Below are 14,446 nucleotides of genomic sequence, written 5' to 3'. Positions count from 1 at the left end.
AATGCTCAGGCCTGCCATGTCTTCATTCCTTGCCACACCATGCTCCTTATTCTCCAGAATTTTCTATCATGCCAGCCCCATCCCCTAATGTTTCAGCTTCCCTTCGTGTGTTATTTTCCCCCTTTAAAATATTAAGTCCTCGAGGGCAGACGCTGTCTTTCTATCTGTATTTGGATACCCAGTCCTTAGCACTGTGTGTGCCACATAGTAAACAATAAAATGCTTGCTTGACTTGCTTTATTCCATTCTCTGAGGCTGCTTTGCTCACCTGAGGCCTGTGGCCAACCGAATAGCTTGACTCATTAAAGGGGAAGTACTTTCATGCACATTCTACCAGATACAGCCTGTTTGTTAATCTATCTGACAATTTATGAAATAGGTAGCATAGTGGAGTAATCATCATAACTGACACTGAGATAATACTTTTAGTTTTTCAAAGAACTTCAAGTAATTTGTGGCATGGTAGAAAAAGAGCTGAACTCAGAGTCTGGAGGACCTGGGTTTGAATCTTTCCTCGGACACTTCCTGGCTGTGTGACCTTGAGCCAGTCACAATCTCCCTGAGCCTATTTTCTCACCTATCAAATGGGGCTGCTCCTAGCACAAATCAAAGGAGATAATGTATGCAAAGTACTTAGTAAATCTTAAAATGTTATGGATGTAAATGATACAATTTATTATCTCATTGGAGATGGTAGAAAACTGGGGGGGGGCGGGGGGGGGAAGCCTAAGGCTCAGAGTCAAGTGATCAGAGATCCTGGCTCAGTACTACAAGTCATGTGATTTTAGGCAAACAAGTCCTGGTCCAGTTGTTGACGCCAAGGACAGAGAGCTGGGCCTGGAGTCAGGAAGACATGAATTCAAATCAGCCTCACTAGCTGTGTAACCCTGGGCAAGTCGCTTAACCTCTGCCTTGATTTCCTCAACTGTAAAATGGGAATAATAATAGCACCTATCTTGAAGGGTTGTTGGGAAGACCAAATGAGGAAATATGTGTAAAATATTGTGCTTAGCACATGTAACAGCTTCTTCCCTCTCTTTTCTGGGCCCCAGTTTCCTACCTCTTTAAAATGGTAGGTTCAGGCTAGATTAAGGATAAATTCCCTCCAGGGGCCATTTTTTTGATTGGCATCAGGGAGGTGATGCCATGACATGCAGGTGAATTGGATTTAAGTGAGTGAGGGCTGTGCAAAGTCACCAGCCTCACTTTCACCTCCGGAGCCATCTGGGTCCAGGGGCCAGATGTCGATCAGTATAACTGGAGAGGGCCCTGGATGAAGGGGGAGACCTTGGCCTTTTTAACCTAAGGTCTTTAACAGGTCTCAGTTTGACTATGATTCAGGCTTTCCAACTGACCATCTGATACAGGGAAAAGAACATTGGCTTTAAATCAAAGGGTTTGAATTCAAATCTTACCTCTAATATGTGGTACCTATGTGACCTTGGGCAGGTCATTTAACTGCCCTGGGCTTCAGTTAACCTAATTGTAAAATAAGGGATGGAGGGAGTTAGACCAGTGGCCTCAGAAGTCCCTTCCAGCGCCAAATGTTCTAGAGTCTCCCGCAATTACGAGAGCCCACCTGGGCCTTTCCTGGGGTAGGCAGGAAGGCACTGGTGGGGAAGGGTTACCCATAACTGGTTCACTATGATACACTTTAGAGCAAGGCAGTACACAGACAAATCGCAAACCTAACACAGGATATTGCAAATTGTATAGGTTGTTGTTGAATTTAATAGAATATATGTGTATATCCCCAAGGAAATACCTGAATACAAAAGACCACAAGGCAGCTGAGTTATGAGGCCATTACAATCAAACTATACCTACTGCAACCTACAGAGATGATTAAAACCTAGTTTAACCGAAAGCATTGAGAAGGCGAGATCTGAACACACAAAAAGATGATCAACTCTCCGAGAGACTATGAACACCAAAGGAGCCCTTGGCGGGTGCCATAGCTCAGGGCCAAGGAAGGAGAGTCATCTTACTTTGGGCTGGAGGTGTTGGGACCAGTTTTCATGGAGGCAGTAGGATGGAGGCGGGGTCTTTCAGAATGGATAGAATGTGCATTAGCTGGAGGAGTGGTCCAGACCTGGGGAATTGGGCGAGGTAGTGGGACTACTTGTCTATGTAAGGGTGGGATAAAGGGGGTTCTGTCTGAGGTTCCTCTCAACTTTGAGATGTTAGGACTCTGTAATTTGAATGTCATAGAATATCACTGTCCCACAGGAAAATATGAATAATTGAAAAAAAAATGAGGGACAACCCAGATGAAGGGACACAGAGTAGACAAATCATACTCACAAGAATAATGTGTATAATCTCCAAACTCTAGAAATGACAGCTACTTCAAAACTCAGGTCAGCAACTCTGAACATAATTGTTGTTGTTCAGTTGTTTTTACATCCATTTCTAGCTCTTCGTGACCCCATTTGGGGTTTTCTTGGTGGAGATACTTGAGTGGTGTGCCATTTCCTTCTCTAGCTCATTTTACAGATGAGGAAACTGAGACATACAAGGTTAAGTGACTTTCCCAGCTAGTAGAGTCTGAGGCCAGTTTTGAACTCAGGAAGATGAGTCTTCCTGACTCCAGGTCCAGCATGCTATCAGCTGTGCCATCTAGCACCCATACTCCAGCTCTATAAATCATAACCACTTCAAAACTGAGATCAAGAACTAAGGAAAATATTGAAATTAATTTATCACACACACACACACACACCCTCTATTTTAACAAACAGAAATTTGTAGTCTACAAAAGTTTAAAGTTAATTTTTGTTCATTGAAAAACAAATTTAAATAAATTTTAAAATAAATAAATTGTGAAGATGCTGGGATGATCCATCCTGATCATTCTTCTATGCTGTTTTTCTAAACTGTTTTATTAAAGGGAATTTACTCATGAGGTGGGGTTTTGGAGGATGGATCAAAATGATAATAGCCGGTATTTATATAACACTGTAAAGTGTACAAAGTGCCTCCCAACTTCCAAAAAAAAATGAATCAATTTAAATTAAATCATCAATTAAAATTTTATCAATTTTTTAAATGTTAAAAGAGAAAGAGACATCAAGCAGTTTTCTGAAATGACCTGACCAGTGTCAGACTTGACCAGAGCTCATTTCCAGGCTACCCTCTGGTTCCCCTTCATCTACATATTCTCCTGGGCCTGAAGGGAGAGTTAGCTCCCCCTGGTGGCCACAGACGGGGTAGGTTGGAATCCCTGTTTTCTGGATCTAGCCATCTGTCCTGGCCCAGGGTTAGGAGATGTGAGCCAGAGGTGAGGACTTTTGAGAAAAGTGGGTTTCCTTGATGGGGTCATACCATGATGGCATCATACCAAAGGCAAGGGGGAAGATGGAGGGATTAACCATAGCAATTTCTCAGAGCACTGAAAAAATTATTGAAAGTCTTACCATTCTTATGCTGTCCTTATGATAAAAAGTCAGAAACCAAATCAGAGAACTAGACATTTAATGACTTGCTCAAAGCCATACAGCTACTGTCTGAATCCATGGCTCCTGACTCCTAGAATGGTGTACCAAATGTTCTGCCCAATGTCCCTTTCTAATTCCCTACTAGTATTTCTACTCCTGTGGGAGGGACCTGGAGCCCCAGCTCCATTTTGTCTCTTCATTGAGGGTCCATGGGCCCAGGACCCCAATGTCCTCAGCTGCATGGCAGACATGGCTGCTTCCACTGTTTTGATGAACAGGTCACCAATGGCAATCCTTCCAATAAAACAGAGGAACCACAGAGCCTTACCCATACTGCTCTGACACTGCCCCTTATTTACCACTAGACACAGCCATCTGCCCTGTCATTGCCCCTAAAGGACTTCCAGGCCTTTCAATCTGACCTGTTCATATAGTTTTAGGGGATTGATAGGATGGAGTAGAAGGGACCTATTTCTTCATTGTTTACTGGGTAGATTTGAATAGAGAAGTGTGGATGACACCACTCTTAGAATTCAACTGTGAAAACATTAATCAATCCATCTATTAGTAAACATATATTAAGCATCTTACTGTGTGCCAGGTGCAGAGACGACAAAGAAAGGCAACAAAACAAAACAATAGTCCCTGCCCTCCAGGAGTTTCCATACTAATGGAGGAGACTATATTATGCAAATAACTAGGTAGGGACAAAGTGTATGCTGAGGGGAAGAACCAGGAACCTGGAAGGCATCCTTCATTTAAGTTGAGTCTTAAAGAAAGGTAGGGATGTCCAAGGTGGAGATGAGGAGGAACACTCCAGGAATGCTCCAAGAAGAACGGGGTGCAACAGCATAGAGATGGGATTTGGAGTGTTATGTGTGAATAACAGAAGGTGGTCCATAATCACTGAACCTTAGAGTGTATAATGGAGAGTATGGTATAGGAAGATTGGAAAGGTAAGAAAGAGCCAGGGTATGAGGAGCTTCAAGCACTAGAGGTCTTTATATTTGATCTTGGAGATCAGAGGGAGTTACTGAAGTTTCCTGAGCAGGTTTGGTGTGACATGGTCTGACCATGCTTTAAGGAAATCATTTTGGCAGCTTTGTGAAAAGTGAATTGGAAGGAGAGATTGGAGGCAGAAAGATCAATTGGGATAGGGTTCCAGCAGTGCAAGGAGACAAGTGATGAGGACCTGATCTAAGTTGCTGGCTATGTGAAGGGAAGAAAACATACAGTAGAAATATTATTAAGGTAGAAATTATGTGACTGGGCATCTGATTGGATATGTGGACTGAGTGACAGTATGGAGTCAAGGAAGACTGTGTGTTCATGGGTGTAAGAATTGCTCACCATCTATAGTTTAACAGAGAAATCTAAGAGTCTTAGAGTGGCCTGAGTCTCAGAGAGTTTAAGTAACTTGCCCAGGGTTACACATCTCAGAAGCATCCAAAGTGGACTTTGAACTAGCTGTGTAACCCTGGGCAAGTCACTTAACCCCAATTGCCTCACCAAAAAAAAAAAATCACCTATTGCAGAAGCTGAAGCCTCAGGGGTGGAGAGTACTTCCAATTGGAAAAGTAATCTGGAGTGTATTCCTCATCTAAATTTAGTAAGTAAAAATAGTTTCTAAGGTCCCTTCCAGATCTGAATATCTATGATCCTATGAAACATGGTATTAGGTGGAGAAGAAATAATGGAGACAAGATGACAGACTCAAGCCTGCCCAAACATAAGAATCTCTATGACATTTAATGGTATCCAATAATGTTGTTGTTAGGATTTTCCCACCAAATATTCTAGGAACAACTGACTCCATTTCTGGAGTTATATCTATCTAATCCCTTTGTCCTTTGCGTCACTGGGTAAGTAAAAGAAGGGGTGAGGGAAGGAAGACCTCTTCCCAGTGGCTCAAGATACCAAAGCACATGGATAAACTGAGAGTCAAGAGCTGAGTCCCAACTTTTCCCAGATAAATGACTCTTTTGTTTTCCTTCATTTGTACCAAGGGTTCGTACAACCTCCCACTTGTCAGGGAAGATAGAGAGGAGATTCTTGTCATAACATGAGTTGAATTGAGCATCTGAGATTTAATGATACCAGTAAGGATTCTTAGCAATGAGATGAAATGGGGAGGGGGAGAATCCTCTCACATACACAGAAGGTATTTGTTTTGGAGTTTCTTTGTTAAAAATCATTTTAAAGAAGTCATAGCAAAATTTGGGGGAACTGATGTGAAGCTGCTGAGATGAGAAACCTTAGAGATCATCTCATCCAAGCTCTTCTTGAGTGAGGAGACTAAGGTCCTGAAATTGGACCAACGAAAAACAAGCTAGTGGGATCTTATTCTGCATAGACATTTAAAAAAATGGCATCATATACATAGAGGAAAAAACAATGCCCATTATGTGACTGACAAGCTTTCCCCCTTCCCACACTTGTCACTGTTTTTCAAAATGTGTGAATTTCCATGCTATATTTTCATGACACACCAACACAAGAATTGTTACCGGTTTTTTTTTCTCCCAATGGAAATTAGCTGTTCAGATTATCATATATTTAAAATCCTTTCTTTTATAAACTAGAAGGTACTTTGGAGATGACATAGTCCAAATCTCTCATTTTACAGGAACTAAGGCCCAGGAGGAAAAAAGAGTGACTTTCCAAAGTTCCCACAACAATAGCACAGTCAGGATTTAATACTAAGTACCCTAATTCTAAATCTGATGCACCCTCTGCTATACCCCACTGCCTCTCGACATATTTAGCCTTTCAGAGTGGTATTATGCAATGAATCTCATGTATAAATCCTTCCTACCACAGTTTTAGTGGGAGGTGCTTGGGTTAATTGACATTTTGCAAATATGACTCAAACTCTCATCCAGGTCATTTTCTACCAAATAGAATAGTCATGAACCATACAGCAAATAGCAAAGCATTTAATTGAGATAGAATACCAAATAAGCAACAAGGGAATTCCAAGTAGTAGAATCATTCCCCACACCTTCTATCCACAAAGTAAGGTACAATCTTCCAGATAGCCGTGCAGTTAAGAGACAGAATATTCCTGCAAATAAGGGGGTATATTCCCACACATACCTAGGGTTATTCTAGAATACTTCCCACACCACCAGTCAGATGTACATCCCTCTTTCTCCCCTCAGCCTACAAAGCTTCTGTTCCCTAGTTCTCCACTTGGCTACCGTGGAAAGCTGTTGTAGTTCTCATCTGCTACCACTTCCTTGACCTCAAAGGGAGGACTTTTTCGATCCTGACAAGTAACAATGAGCTAATCAACACATTTTCATATCCGTTGTCCATTAAACACAGGGATAGTGCACAAAGGCGCCCCTCAGGCAGCCATCAAGCCCTTCCCCCCTTCTTTATTTTCCTCCCCCCATTTCTTCAGTGAAGCCCTCCTTGCTAGCTGCCTTAGAATGAATGAATTCCTATCAACTCCTGTTGTCACACCCCCTGGCAGCTATTCTAAGATGATGCATATAGCCTGGAATCTTTGAGAAGGCCCAAGAAGGCACTTAGGTACGCCAGAAAAGAGCAATAGAACTGGCAGCTTTTGCCTTGAACTCCTACCTGCCTCTAACAGCTCCCCACTCCTTACATTATCAAATGAACAGACATTTATGAAGAGGCATGTACTCTGTGCCCAGCCCTGATCTGGATGCCACAGGGGTACAAAGATAAGTAAGACGTCCTGTCTCTTCACAGAGCTCACAGTCATGCCAGAAAAACAAAACACACATGTGCAAATCTATAGAAGAACAATACAAAATAGCAAAGAATCGAAACATGTTGAAATAGAAAGGAGCAATGAGAATTCAGACAAAGGAGAGAGCCAGGGGAGGGCTCATGAAGAAGATTTGAGTACGGCTGAGTCTTGAAGTTGAAGAGGAAATTCAAAGGAGAAAGGGGGGAAATAAGGGATTCACAGATCCTCAGAGTTGGAAGAAAGCTCAAAGTCCATCTAGTCCAACACATACCGAAAAAGAGTTCCTTCTTTAACATGGACATATTTTACCAGTGGTCATCCAGCCATTGCTTGAAGGCCTGTAAGGGGAAAAGAGACAGCACTGATAAGATTGATGATGATGATAATGATTGACTGAGAATCTGTCTTGCCTCTTTCTGACTTTCTGAATTGCCTTCAATTCCTGCCTCTTTCAGACTTTGGTTTCTTCTCTCTCCCTTATCCATCAATGCTTACTCCTTTGATCAGGAAAAAAGAAGTTTTAACAAAGGGGATTCTAAAAGCATATGTGGGACAAAGGTATGAAGCAATGGAGCCAGGTGCTAAGATTATGACTACAAAACTTCTCCCCTAAGCAGAATGGGGAAGCCACCACCTCCTGAGATCATCCATTCCATTTGGGGATAGATCTAATCATTAAGAAGTTTTGTTTCCCTAAAAACGTGCCTCAGTTTTCCTCTTCATAACTTCTACTCATTGCTCCTAATTCCTCTTCCCGAGCCCAATCAGAACAAATATAATTCCTTTTTGCTGACACAGGCTCTATAGGAAGATATTAAGTCCCTCAGCCAATCCAAACAAAATTTCTAGGGAGTGGTTCAGATCTTGTTCACACCTTGTGACTAGTAAAGATGTGTTCTCACCTAAGAGTAGGGCTCAGAGGGATTTTAACTCCATCTTTATACTTGAAAAAAAAACATCAAAACTCTCCTGGCTTTTCTCTTCTCCACATTAAAACATCCCCTGAAATAATCCACTTAACACATGACCTTGAATAACACTGACATTTTGGTTTCCCTTCTCTTGCTTGTTAATATAAGTCCTAAAATATGGTGTTTGGAGCTTGGCCACATACTACAGATGTGATCTGAGAAGGACAGAGAATAACAAAACTAGTAAACTCCCTCTTGCTGGTCACTATGCCTCTCAATGCAGCCTAAGATCACTACAAAACACTTAGAGTATTTTATGAATGTTAGCTATTATTATTATTATGCTTACTGTTATCACTAGTTGCCATATTATATTACTGAATGATGTTGAGCTTTCAACTCACTAAAACCCATAGAACTTTTTCCAATGAATTTTTTCTAGTCGTGCTTTTCCCAACTTATACTTACAGAATTAATTTTTTTTTTCAATCCAAATTTAGGGCTTTCTATTTCAACAGGTAACTTTTTTGTTTTTAGGCGATTGGGGTTAAGTGCCTTGCCCAAGGTCACACAGCTAGTGAGTGTCAAATGTTTGGTTTGAGATCACATTTGAACTCAGGTCCTCCTGACTTCAGGGCCAGTGCTCTACCCACTGCAACACCTAGCTGCCCCTAGGGCTTTCTATTTCTCCTCACTTAACTTGGCCTCATTCATTTCTGGCCTATGTTCTGGCCTGGCAAGATCTGTTTTGGTTAGCAAGCCATCAGTGCCTTATCCAAGTCATTGATAAAACTATTAAAGAGCACAGGGCCAAGCACAGAACCACTCAGCTACTCTACTAAGGACTTCCTCCAAGTTGGCATAGGGACTTGGCATAGGGTCTAGTCGTCTCCCACCTAACTACACATCTGTCCACTCCTTATCTTTCCATCTGTTCTACAAAACAGCATGAGAGTTTGTTGAATGGTTTGGTAAGGTGGAGCCAAAAATGGCATAGTTGTGGGAACTAGCATGGTAGAGCTCCCCCCACAAAAATCCTATAAAGCAATCTAGAAAATTCACCAGACAAAATGTTGAAGGAGAAACCCAGAAAAAGTCACCGAGTCATTTATCTAGCCCAGCTGAGCATAGGGAGACAAGCAAGGAGACCTTCAGCCTGGAACAGGTGGAGCGGGAGCATCCGGGCTGCAGAACACTCCAATACCCAAGGAGAGACTGAGCACCAGGGCAAGAGGAAGTACCAGACCCCTGGTAGGACACCCTCTAACCCATCCTAGGACACTGCAATGGGAAGAGGAGCTAACCAGCAACTTTGTCACCCACTACCCAATTCTAAGTCACAGGTTCAGGTCTGACTGACACCTGCTCAGGGGAGTGGTGTTCCCTGATAGAAAAGACCTGCAGCAGTGGACTGAGAAAGGAAGAAATTCAGAAGTCAGCAGCAGCTTGGTGGTGGTGTGGGTCAGACCCTAGGCCCAGCGCAGGGTCTCTAACCCAGCCAGCAGGGGAATAATCAGAGCAGGAATCTCAGATCAAAAGAGAGATTCCAGCTCTGTCACTGAACCAGCACAGCTTTCCAGCTGGTTGATAGGGGCTGAATCCAGATACTATTGCTCAGGACCATTTGATAAGCACAGACCAGGGGGTCAGTAACCGGACTTTTCCCAGAGTCAGACCATCTTTGCAGATCCCCAAGCTAGAGGTCCACTTCCTCCAGAAGCAAGGCAGAGCCCAGCCCTAAAACAAATTTCAAAGTTAGAAAGTAGGCCAGAAGAATGAGCAAAAAAAAAAAGTCACCATAAAGAACTATTATGGTGGCAGGGAAGCTCAAAACACAAACTTGGAAGAAGAGAATGACTCCAATACTAATGTTTTGCTAAAATCTAAGTAAACTCCATCTTTTGACGTTCCCTTTTAACAATTGAGGAACCTCATTAAACAGGGAAATGAGGTTTGCCTGGCATGGCCTGTTATTGATAAAGACATGATAGCTCTTTGTGATCACTTCTTCTTCTTTTTTGGCTAGACAATGGGGTTAAGTGACTTTCCCAGGGTCACACAGCCAGTAAGTATTATGCGCCTGAGGCTGGATTTGAACTCAGATGCTCCTGAATTCAGGGCCGGTGCTCTATCCATTGAGCCACCTAGCTGTCCCTGTGATCACTTCTTTTCAAGACGTTCATTAACCATCCTTTTAATAATGCTTTCTAGAATTTTGCCAGGAATTGAAGTAAAGCTCACCAGTCAATAGCGTCTACCATCTGTACTACTCTCTTCCCCGAGTACCTCTTCTATTCCCCATGTTCTTCCAAAGATCACTGACAGTGATTCTGCAGTGATATGTGCCAGTTCTTTCATGCCCTAGGATGCAGTCTGTCCGGACCCAAGGACTCAAGCTCATCAAGGACAGGCAGATGCACATTAATTATTTCACTACTGATCTTGATTCTCAACTGCCAATGAAACCCTTTCAAGCCAAAGAACGTTATCCTTGGCAGACAAAATAGAAGCAGTACAAGAATTGAGTTAAGTCGGCCTGCATTCTGACATCTGTTACATTGTTCCCCTTCGCCCTGAATAGGGGTCCAATCCTTTTTTTTCTGCCCCTTTTCTCCTGTGTGCCAACCCTCCCCCCAAAGAAAACCCTTGGCATTGCCCTTCGCTGTCCTTACCAGTTTAGCTCTCTCTGCACTTTCACACTCCTGGTGTTCTCTTTACAGACTCTGGCTTCGTCTTGTCACCTGACGGTGCTTCTGTCTTTTGTACATCTTTGTCACCCAATGTAATGCCGTACATTGAACAATTATAGTTAACATTTATGTAGTTCTGTGTTACACTTTTAACTCTTATTGAGCTTAGCCCTTTTTTGTACCTGCAGTATTGAGTATAGTACGAGGCATATGTTAAGTGCTTAAGAAATGTTTGTTGACTGAGCTGTCCATTGAAACCCTAAGATCTTTTTTCACAGAAACAAAATGTTTTCTTGCAGCAGCCCAGTGAGTTAGGGAATAGAATTTATATCATCCCCCTTTTACAGATGAGGGCACTGAGACTCAGGGAGAAGTGACTTGTCCACATTCACACAACTAGTTCATGTCAGAGTTAGGACTGGAACGTAGGTTTTCTGAGCATAGTGTGCTTGCCATCATCTTCTGTCTCCTCTACTTATCTGGTCCTGAGATGCTCGAGTGACGTTAATTGCTGAAATGGATTTAGATTCTCAAAAAAGGAAATGAATGGCATCCATTTCACGGGTCTCTCCTACAATCCCAATTCAGTCCCTTGTTACATCAATATTTGAAAGGTCCATTTCATTGGTATGAGTATTTTTTCTGCCAGTGCAAATCATAACCCTTCTATGCCTTAACATGAAAGTTCTTAACTTGGAATCCACTGACTCCCAAGGAGCCCATGAACCTGGATGGGAAAAATTATGTCTTTATTTACACTAGCCTACAAAAAAGGGTAAAGAACCTCTGTGTTAGCAAATGATCTCTGTGACTTGTTGTGACCTTCATTGTAGGTTCTTAAAAGAAGTGCGAATGTAAACCTGGTTACACTTTCACCGATCTAGACCATTGTAGAGCCAATGATTTGGTAAGCAGAACTCTCTACCCTTTGCCTTACTCCCTTGAATTATCTCTTCCTCTAGTATATGTCTTCTCATAAATCTCCTTATTGCATCCTTTTCCTCCTTGTTCCTCATTCTGTAGATCAAGGAGTTCAGGACTAGTGAAGAAAGAAGTATAGGCCACAGACACCACCAGGCCTTCTCTGGAGAGGAGCAAGAACTGGGGTGAAGGTAAATTAGAGTATAGCTACTATACTGCAGGAGGACAATAATGAGGTGAGAGGAGTAAGGGGAGATGGCATGACACTGTCCCTGTGCTGACATCAACCTTAGGATGGTAGCCATCCGGATCAACAGGAAGGAATTGGCCACAGCTGTGACACTAATGATGTGGAAGGCAGTCTCATGCTCATGAGTGTCTACACAGACCAGATGCATGACTGCAGGCAAGACACAGAAGAAGTGGTAGGTTTCAATGTTGTCACGGAATGGGAGGTGGCAGATTAGAGTGGTAGTGACAACAGAAACCCAAGCACTAAGGATCCCAATGCTACCTGCATACACAACTGTCAACTCATGATTTGATTATAATGTAATGTGTCTAGAGAGGCAAGTAACTTGTCTAGAGAAACAAGTGTTTTCCCCACGAACATACCACTTACCAAAGTCAAAAGAGCAGTGTTGGTCTAGAGTAGCCAAATTTCAGGACCTCTAACACAAAAAGGAAGAAGTATGTGGGATGTAGAGGGAACATTCACTCCAGGTGCTGAGGGCAATGAAGTTAACCACCAGGCACCCAGGTATAACAAAAGGAAGGTCATAAATATGAGGACCTGCACTGTGGGAATGGAATTGTATCCCTGCTGTTCGGTGTTCTCCCATTGGACCTGCCAAGTGGAAAAAGCCTGTGAGCAACATTACTCTCCCATATCACTGAGATAAGAGATAACCTCAGGCTCAGACTTTGGCCCCAGTGGCAACATCAGCCCTCCAAACCTTTTGTGAACATTGTGATCGACTATCCCTATCACTTTCTTTGTGTTCAATATCATTCATACACACCCCCATTTTTCATGTGAAAAAAAAAAAGATGGTCTAACAAGACTTGGAATGATTAATCCCAATTCAATTCAATAAACTTGTATTAAGTGCATACTATGTGCTAGACAGTGAGACATTCTCAGGATACAAAGAGAAAAAATAAACAATCCCTACCTTCAGAGAGGTTATATTTACAACCCAGATTCTTCATTTGTTAATTAACCTACTTGCTCCAACTTCCTCTGCTAAACAATTGCCATCTGGATACCTCCTCAACCATCTGGTCTTCTATTTTGCATTGTAACTCCCATCATTTTCTCTACATATTAGAATGTAAGATGCCTGAAGGCAGAGGCAGTATCTTAACTTTGTATCTCCCCCAACCAATCAAACATTTATTAACTGTCTATTATGTGCCATGCCCTGTGCTCTGCACACATAGTTGGCACACATAGGCATTTAATGTTCGCTGTATTTTATCATACTACTTTCTTCCACACCATCTCATCCTACCTTGGAATCTCTTCACAGAAAACCAGAATAGCAGTGTCTTACCTGGACCTAAGCAGCTATACGTGAGTCAGGTAGACTGACAAAGAAATCTAAGGATGCCAAAAAGGAATAAAAGCACTTGGGATCCCTCCCCTTAAGAAGTTTACATTCTATATGTATAGCCTATACCAGATTGTGCACTGTCTTGGGGAGGATGGTGGGGAGAAAGGGAGAGAAAAATTTTAAACTCAAAAGCACATGGAAGTGATTGTTGATAAATCAAAATAAATTAAGAAAAAATTAAGAAAAAGAAGTTTACATTCTAATGAAGATGGTGGGAGGATAATAAATCACCAGGAAGTGAATACAAAATGGATCCTGGAGGGCAGAGGCAGCAGCACATGATAAGAACAGCAAGGACAGATGGTCCAGTGGAAAGGCTGCCATTCTCTGCTTGCTGGAGGCCAGTATGTAGGTATCAAGACGTGAGGTAGGACAGCTGACAAAAGGCAATCTCCTCTCCTTTAGGGCTAGCCACCTGCCCCCTCCCTCTCAGCCTGGGCCCTTGTCTCAGCATCATAGACACTTATCCAGCCCTTACCTCTCCCCTAACCTTCAGTCCTGCACCTCCAACTGCTTTTTGGACGTCTTAAACTCAAAGGATTCAAAACTGAACTCATTATCTTTCCCCCAAAAAAGCCTCCCTCTTCTAATTTTCCTGTTGTCAAGGGCATCACCATCCTCCCAGTTACCCAGGTTCACACCAAAGGTGTCATCCTCAGCTCCTCATTCTGTCTTACCATCCCCATCCCCTGCCCAATATTGAAGCTGTTGTCAAGACTTGTTGATTTCATCTTTGCAATATCTTTCACATTTTCCTGCTTTTCTTTTCTGACACTACCCTAGTGCAGGCCCTTATCACCTCACTTCTGGACCATTGCAATAGACTACTGGTTGGTCTCCCCACCTCCAGTCTATCCTCCACTCAGCTGTCAAATTGATATTCCTAGGTATCATCTTCCTACTCAGTAAAATCCAGTTGGCTCCCCATTGCCTCCATTATAAAATTCAAAATCTTGCATTTGTCTGTTAAAGCTCTGACCCCTTCCTACCTTTTGAGTCTTCTTATACCTTATTCTCCTCTAAGTACTCCATGATCTAGTGACACTGGTTTCCTTCGGGTTCCTCAAACAAGAAAGTCCATCTCCAAATGCCAGACATGTTAATTGGCTGTCTCTCATGCCTGCAGTCATCTCCCCCTTCTCATCTC

Source organism: Phascolarctos cinereus, unplaced genomic scaffold, assembly GCF_003287225.1.
Source record: "Phascolarctos cinereus isolate Bilbo 61053 unplaced genomic scaffold, phaCin_HiC Scaffold_9;HRSCAF=440, whole genome shotgun sequence".
NCBI lineage: Eukaryota > Metazoa > Chordata > Mammalia > Diprotodontia > Phascolarctidae > Phascolarctos > Phascolarctos cinereus.
The sequence above is the reverse complement of the archived record's forward strand: the minus strand, read 5'-3'. Positions refer to the sequence as shown.